This window comes from Bufo bufo, chromosome 3, assembly GCF_905171765.1.
Source record: "Bufo bufo chromosome 3, aBufBuf1.1, whole genome shotgun sequence".
Taxonomy (NCBI): domain Eukaryota; kingdom Metazoa; phylum Chordata; class Amphibia; order Anura; family Bufonidae; genus Bufo; species Bufo bufo.
Genome location: NC_053391.1, coordinates 392677789 through 392687122, shown reverse-complemented (window position 1 = coordinate 392687122; position 9334 = coordinate 392677789).

The following is a 9334-nucleotide window of genomic DNA, read 5'->3' as shown; positions in this document are numbered from 1 at the left end:
ACATGGCACAGGTAGGTGAGTGTTAGGTCCCGAGCTACTTAAGAAACCTTGGCGCGGTGCTCGGCTCAGATATGTCCTACACCGTAGGACATGTTGGCTAATCTCTCAATTTTAAAATCTGTTTGAGGGTTTAGTAAGACCGCAGAGTGCACCTGTCTTTGTTATTATTTTGTTATATTGATTATCACATCCACATAATTGCTATCTTGTGTAGGATGTCTATTGTGGTACTTGTGGTTCGCTGCGGGCATCCTCCACTGTATGCATTTTTGCTGGGGATCGTCATTAGCAATGGTCCACAAGTGCAGGATTTGCTCCCCTGTATACAGTACAGACCAAAAGTTTGGACACGCCTTCTCATTCAAAGAGTTTTCTTTATTTTCATGACTATGAAAATTGTAGATTCACACTGAAGGCATCAAAACTATGAATTAACACATGTGGAATTATATACATAACAAAAAAGTGTGAAACAACTGAAAATATGTCATATTCTAGGTTCTTCAAAGTAGCCACCTTTTGCTTTGATTACTGCTTTGCACACTCTTGGCATTCTCTTGATGAGCTTCAAGAGGTAGTCACCTGAAATGGTCTTCCAACAGTCTTGAAGGAGTTCCCAGAGATGCTTAGCACTTGTTGGCCCTTTTGCCTTCACTCTGCGGTCCAGCTCACCCCAAACCATATCGATTGGGTTCAGGTCCGGTGACTGTGGAGGCCAGGTCATCTGGCGCAGCACCCCATCACTCTCCTTCATGGTCAAATAGCCCTTACACAGCCTGGAGGTGTGTTTGGGGTCATTGTCCTGTTGAAAAATAAATGATGGTCCAACTAAACGCAAACCGGATGGAATAGCATGCCGCTGCAAGATGCTGTGGTAGCCATGCTGGTTCAGTATGCCTTCAATTTTGAATAAATCCCCAACAGTGTCACCAGCAAAGCACCCCCACACCATCACACCTCCTCCTCCATGCTTCACGGTGGGAACCAGGCATGAAGAGTCCATCTGTTCAACTTTTCTGCATCGCACAAAGACACCGTGGTTGGAACCAAAGATCTCAAATTTGGACTCATCAGACCAAAGCACAGATTTCCACTTGTCTAATGTCCATTCCTTGTGTTCTTTAGCCGAAACAAGTCTCTTCTGCTTCTTGCCTGTCCTTAGCAGTGGTTTCCTAGCAGATATTCTACCATGAAGGCCTGATTCACACAGTCTCCTCTTAACAGTTGTTCTAGAGATGTGTCTGCTGCTAGAACTCTGTGTGGCATTGACCTGGTCTCTAATCTGAGCTGCTGTTAACCTGCGATTTCTGAGGCTGGTGACTCGGATGAACTTATCCTCCGCAGCAGAGGTGACTCTTGGTCTTCCTTTCCTGGGGCGGTCCGCATGTGAGCCAGTTTCTTTGTAGCGCTTGATGGTTTTTGTGACTGCACTTGGGGACACTTTCAAAGTTTTCCCAATTTTTCGGACCGTCTGACCTTCATTTCTTAAAGTAATGATGGCCACTCGTTTTTCTTTACTTAGCTGCTTTTTTCTTGCCATAATACAAAGTCTAACAGTCTATTCAGTAGAACTATCAGCTGTGTATCCACCTGACTTCTCCACAACGCAACTGATGGTCCCAACCCCATTTATAAGGCAATAAATCACACTTATTAAACCTGACAGGGCACACCTATGAAGTGAAAACCATTTCAGGTGACTACCTCTTGAAGCTCATCAAGAGAATGCCAAGAGTGTGCAAAGCAGTAATCAAAGCAAAAGGTGGCTACTTTGAAGAACCTAGAATATGACATATTTTCAGTTGTTTCACACTTTTTTGTTATGAATATAATTCCACATGTGTTAATTCATAGTTTTGATGCCTTCAGTGTGAATCTACAATTTTCATAGTCATGAAAATAAAGAAAACTCTTTAAATGAGAAGGTGTGTCCAATTTTTTGGTCTGTACTGTATATATGCACAATTGCATGTGGGTTTGAGTACTTCCTGCCTGTTTAATACCACGCCCTTCTTTTCAGTTTGTATATAGTGGGACTCATACACTCATAAAGCCTATGCACTAAGTGAAAGGGCTTCCAAAAACTACAAGGAACAGGAACTTTAATACACCCTTTATTACACATAAAGGAGGGGCTCATACACTCTTAAAGAATTATGATTGATGGCCTGCTGGTGACCCTCAAAAACATTAGGAGCAAGGGCCTGCTGGTGACCCTCTAAAACATTAGGGGGGAGTGCCTGCTGCTGATCTGAGCATCGAAAAAATTATGGGCGAGTGCCTGCTACTAAGCTAACCATTGAAAAAATTATGGACGAGGGCCTGCTGGTGAGCTGACCCTGTAAAACATTATGGTTAAGGGCCTGCTGGCGAGCTGACCCTCAAAAACATTATATGCGAGGGCCTGCAGGTGAGCTGACCCTCTAAAAGATTGTAGGTGAGGGCCTGCTGGTGAGCTGACCCTCTAAAACATTATATGCGAAGGCCTGCTGGTGAGATGACCCTCTAAAAGAATATAGGTGAGGGCCTGCTGGTGAGCTGTCCCTCTAAAACATTATATGCAAGGGCCTGCAGGTGAGCTGACCCTCTACAACATTAGGAGTGAGGGCAGACTAATAAGCATGTTGATATGATGGAAGAGGAGGAGGAGGATGAGAAAAGGAAGATTGAACCATATACCCTTTTTTGTGGTTGAAGGGGTGCATAGGAATACAGTGTATTCAGTACATTATAAAAACACATTTAAAGTGCCTTTATCTTCAGCAGCTTTCCTCTGGTGGAGTAGAGAAGTCAGGGGCAATCCAGGCCTTGTTCATTTTATAAGAGTCAACCTGTCAGCATTCTCAGTTGGCAGGCAGATATCAGTTATTATGCCCCCTGCAGCACTAAATACCCGCTCAGACAAAACGCTGGCGGCAGGGCAGGCCAGCACCTCCAAGGCGTAGAGCACCAGTTCACGCCACGTGTCCAGATTGGACACCCAGTAGTTGTAAGGCACAGAGGGATCATTGAGGACGCTGACACGGTCTGCTACGTACTCCTTCACCATCTTCCAAAATTTTCCCTCCTTGTGACACTAGGCCACGCATCAGGGTGAGGGTGCTGGCCGGCTGTCATGAAACTGTCCCAGGCTTTGGAGAGTGTTGCCCTGCCTCTGTTGGAACTGCTGTGTGTTCCCCTCGTCTCCTCTCTTCGGTTTCCTAAGGAACTTCGTACTCTGCCGCCAGAGTTGTCAGATGGAAATGTTTGGAGCAAATTTTCAACAAGGATCTTCAGGTATTGCACCATTTTGCTCGTCCTTTCCACCACAGGAATGAGAGATGAGAAGTTCTTTTTGTAGCAGGGGTCGAGAGCAACCAGTAATTGTTGTCCAAAATGCGTAAAACGTGTGGGTCACGGGAAAGGCAGCATAACATAATGTCAGCCATGTGTGCCAGAGTCCCAACAGGCAAGACTTCGCTGTCGTCATCAGGAGGATGACTGTCAATCTCCTCATCCTCTACCTCCTCTTCTGCCCATCCACGCTAAACAGATGGAATTAAACTTCCATGGGTTCTAACCTGTGTAGCGGAGGCAACCATCTCCTGCTCCTCCTCATCATCATCATCCAATTTGCGCTGAGAAGATGAACTGAGGGTGGTCTGGCTATAACCCTGTGTAATGTCTTCCCCCATTTCCACCTCTTCCACATGCAAAGCGTCGGCCTTAATTGTAAGCAGTAAGCGTTTGAGTAGACACAGAAGTAGGATGGTGACGTTGATAATAGCGTTATCGCCACTCACCAACTGTGTTGATTCCTCAAAGTTTCTTAAAATCTCAGAGGTCAGACATCCATGCCCACTCCACACTTGTGAATAGTGATGAGCGGCAGGGGCAATATACGAATTCGCAATATTTCGCAAATATTTTTAAGAATATTTGTCATATATTCGTGAATTAGTGAATTCAACATTATATTCTTGATTGCGAAAATCGGCAATGTATTATTCGTGTAATGCACGCAAAATATTGGTGTGGGGTAGGCAACTTTTCTATTGGTTGCTAGGGATGTTGCTAAGCTGTGACAAAGCCTTCTCATTGGCCCACAAGCTAGAAGAAGGGAGGAATGATCACCTGAAATGTACTGTGTTAAAAAAAAAAAATTATATTCATCATTACACATACACTCACCTAAAGAATTATTACGAACACCATACTAATACGGTGTTGGACCCCCTTTTGCCTTCAGAACTGCCTAAATTCTACGTGGCATTGATTTAACAAGATGCTGATAGCATTCTTTAGAAATGTTGGCCCATATTGATAGGATAGCATCTTGCAGTTGATTGAGATTTGAGGGATGCACATTCTGGGCACAAAGCTCCCGTTCCACCACATCCCAAAGATGCTCTATTGGGTTGAGATCTGGTGACTGTGGGGGCCATTTTAGTACAGTGAACTCATTGTCATGTTCAAGAAACCAATTTGAAATGATTCGAGCTTTGTGACATGGTGCATTATCCTGCTAGAAGTAGCCATCAGAGGATGGATACATTTTCTCATTCTGTTTACGCCAAATTTGGACTCTACCATTTGAATGTCTCAACAGAAATCGAGACTCATCAGACCAGGCAACATTTTTCCAGTCTTCAACAGTCCAATTTTGGTGAGCTCGTGCAAATTGTAGCCTCTTTTTCCTATTTGTAGTGGAGATGAGTGGTACCCGGTGGGGTCTTCTGCTGTTGTAGCCCATCCGCCTCAAGGTTGTGCGTGTTGTGGCTTCACAAATGCTTTGCTGCATACCTCGGTTGTAACGAGTGGTTATTTCAGTCAACGTTGCTCTTCTATCAGCTTGAATCAGGCTACTTTCACACTTGCGTTAGGAGCGGATCCGTCTGGTGTCTGCACAGACGGATCCGCTCCTATAATGCAAACGCTTGCATCCGTTCAGAACAGATCCGTTTGCATAACCATGAAAAAAACAAAAAAAATAAAAAAAAATTTAATTTTTTTTTGTTCATGATAATGCAAACGGATCCGTTTTGACTTTACATTGAAAGTCAATGGGGGACGGATCCGTTTGAAAATTGAGCCATAGGCTACTTTCACACTAGCGTTCGGGTGTCCGCTCGTGCGCTCCGTTTGAAGGGGTTCACGAGCGGCCCCGAACGCATCCGTCTGGCCCCAATGCATTCTCAGTGGAGGCGGATCCACTGAGAATGCATCCGCCTGCCAGCGTTCAGCCTCCGCTCCGCTCAGTGAGCGGACACCTGAACGCTGCTTGCAGCGTTCGGGTGTCCGCCTGGCCGTGCGGAGGCGAGCGGATCCGTCCAGACTTACAATGTAAGTCAATGGGGACGGATCCGCTTGAAGATGACACCATATGGCTCAATCTTCAAGCGGATCCATTCCCCATTGACTTACAATGTAAAGTCTGAACGGATCCGCTCAGGCTACTTTCATACTTAGAAAATTTTCTAAGTTTTAATGCAGACGGATCCGCTCCGAACGCTAGTGTGAAAGTAGCCATACTGTGTCATCTTCAAACGGATCCGTCCCCATTGACTTACATTGTAAGTCTGGACGGATCCGTTTGCCTCCGCACGGCCAGGCGGACACCCGAACGCTGCAAGCTGCGTTCAGGTGTCCGCCTGCTGAGCGGAGCGGAGGACAAACGGAGCCAGACTGATGCATTCTCAGCGGATCCGCCTCCACTGAGAAGGCATTAGGGCTGGACGGATCCGTTCGGGGCCGCTTGTGAGCCCCTTCAAACGGAGCTCACAAGCGGAGCCCCGAACGCTAGTGTGAAAGTAGCCTCAGTCGGCCCATTCTCCTCTGACCTCTAGCATCCACAAGGCATTTTTGACCACAGGACTGCCGCATACTGGATGTTTTTCCCTTTTCACACAATTCTTTGTAAACCCTAGAAATGGTTGTGCGTGAAAATCCCAGTAACTGAGCAGATTGTGAAATACTCAGACCGGCCCGTCTGGCACCAACAACCATGCCACACTCAAAATTGCTTAAATCACCTTTCTTTCCCATTCTGACATTCAGTTTGGAGTTCAGGAGATTGTCTTGACCAGGACCACACCACTAAATGCATTGAAGCAACTGCCATATGATTGCTTGACTAGATAATTGCATTGCAAAAACTAACAAGGTAGGGAGGCTCAACACTTCAGATGAACGGATTGCGGTGGGTTCACTGCTAATTGGGTCACTCACCCAATAATGAAATGAAAAATATGTAACACAGAGGAGCAGGCGACACCACCTTCTGGAATAAAAGTGGAACACTGGAAATACTCTATTGAAAAATTTATTGCGAGATATCACACATAAAAATGGCCAATATATATACTACTCAATATATTAAAATACACTAAATAAAAATGATATTAAAACAGATAACACAAATGAATAGCCAGACTGTCTTGCAGTCTCCTGGAATAAAGTCTCCTGAGATAGATTATGGCAGAAAGCGATAGCAAACCATCAATCAGTGTTTATCAGATGGGGCTGTCTCCATGAGACTCTTACCACTCAGTAGTACCGATGCTGCACAGAGCGCAAAAAAGGGTGTAGTTACCAGGGCACTTGGCTCTGAACGCTGAGCGCTGGGTAGATTGAAAAAGCGCTCGGCTTAGAAGACGTGTTCAGAATCACCCGGCGGTGGAGGGTGCAGTCACCGGAGCGCAGGACGTTGGACGCTGGGTAAGTTTCCAGTGCTCAAGTCGGAGGGCTTGCTTTCGATCAGGTGATCCTATGTAAATGAATCAGATGTTCCGATGTTCCGATCAGCTGGTATGAATCGCCCAATCACAAACTGCACAGGTCCTTATACCATAGTGGAAACTTGGCACAGCATAAGTCCAGGTCCTATGTTGCAACAGATAGCTGTGTTGGTGGATAGTTTTTAAAGAGTAATTCTCTTCGTCCACAAAATCTTCTGTACTTGGGGTCCGGACCAGTACTAGATATAGAAATTGCGTAGTCCGCTAAACGCGTTTCGAGGCTACCTGCCTCTTCCTCAGTAGCTACCAGACTGCGCCATTCCAAACATTATATAAGATACACAATTAAAATCATTAGTAAAACCTGTGATTAGGTAAAAACATCAGATAAAACATGGGATGGATTCTAAAAATGGAGACAAACATAAGCTGCACATATATGTCAAAATGTCGAGTATCATTACATGTTACACAGAATATATATATATTATCAAATATCCACAATCACAAAAATACCAATGAGTTAATATTGACCAGAATTCTTTCATAATGTCACTATAATAGGTCTCAATGCACACAAGCGTTTCTTGTGCGTTTTTTATTCTCATATGTCTTTAATAGAGAAAATTCATATATCTTTTCAATTCTAATATATATGAAGGTATCTAAAAGATATTTATAGGGTCTTTATAACATTTCCATAAAAAATTTTTAATAAAATCTCTATAAAATTTTTCTATAAAATTTCTATAAAATTTTTTGTTGTTACCAGTAATGTGCTTCCCCAAATCATAACTTAAGATTCGGCAAACAATAATAGTATACTCATTCAACGGGAACCTGTCATATATCTCCCAAAACTTCACATATTTTTTAATATTCTTCAAAAAATTTTCAAAAAATTTTTTCAAAAAATTTTCTCAAAAAAAATTTTTTTTTATATATATATATTCTTCCGAAAAATACTTTGTTTCCCGTTGAAACAAAGTATTTTTCGGAAGAATATATATATATAAAAAATTTATTTTTTTTGAGAAAATTTTTTGAAAAATTTTTTTTAAAAATTTTTGAAGAATATTGAAAAATATGTGAAGTTTTGGGAGATATATGACAGGTTCCCGTTGAATGAGTATACTATTATTGTTTGCCGAATCTTAAGTTATGATTTGGGGAAGCACATTTCTGGTAACAACAAAAAATTTTATAGAAATTTTATAGAAAAATTTTATAGAGATTTTATTAAAAAAATTTTATGGAAATGTTATAAAGACCCTATAAATATCTTTTAGATACCTTCATATATATTAGAATTGAAAAGATATATGAATTTTCTCTATTAAAGACATATGAGAATAAAAAACGCACAAGAAACGCTTGTGTGCATTGAGACCTATTATAGTGACATTATGAAAGAATTCTGGTCAATATTAACTCATTGGTATTTTTGTGATTGTGGATATTTGATAATATATATATATTCTGTGTAACATGTAATGATACTCGACATTTTGACATATATGTGCAGCTTATGTTTGTCTCCATTTTTAGAATCCATCCCATGTTTTATCTGATGTTTTTACCTAATCACAGGTTTTACTAATGATTTTAATTGTGTATCTTATATAATGTTTGGAATGGCGCAGTCTGGTAGCTACTGAGGAAGAGGCAGGTAGCCTCGAAACGCGTTTAGCGGACTACGCAATTTCTATATCTAGTACTGGTCCGGACCCCAAGTACAGAAGATTTTGTGGACGAAGAGAATTACTCTTTAAAAACTATCCACCAACACAGCTATCTGTTGCAACATAGGACCTGGACTTATGCTGTGCCAAGTTTCCACTATGGTATAAGGACCTGTGCAGTTTGTGATTGGGCGATTCATACCAGCTGATCGGAACATCTGATTCATTTACATAGGATCACCTGATCGAAAGCAAGCCCTCCGACTTGAGCACTGGAAACTTACCCAGCGTCCAACGTCCTGCGCTCCGGTGACTGCACCCTCCACCGCCGGGTGATTCTGAACACGTCTTCTAAGCCGAGCGCTTTTTCAATCTACCCAGCGCTCAGCGTTCAGAGCCAAGTGCCCTGATAATTGCATTAATGAGAAATAGAACAGGTGTTCCTAATAATTCTTTATGTGAGTGTATATAGCACTATATTCTAAATATTCGCAAATTCTCGGAGTGCCAATATTCGCGGAAAAAAAAATACTTTTCGAATATTCGCACTCAACACTACTGTGGAAGAGTGGAAACTGACTGAAAAGGCGACGTCAATGTTGCAGCTGGTATTCCACTACAGGTTATACCAGGATGCTCCATATCACTATATACAAGAAGATGTATAATTTCTACCTGCTGTACATATATAATTATATACAGGAGATACCCAGGTAAAACCAACTGTACATATATTATTATATACAGGAGGTACCTAGGTTATACCAGCATGGTCCATTAAAGATTTATAATATATACCAGGTGTGAGCTGTACAGTCGTGGCCAAAAGTTTTGAGAATTACATAAATATTGGAAATTGGAAAAGTTGCTGCTTAAGTTTTCATAATAGCAATTTGCATATACTCCAGAATGTTATGAAGAGTGATCAGATGAATT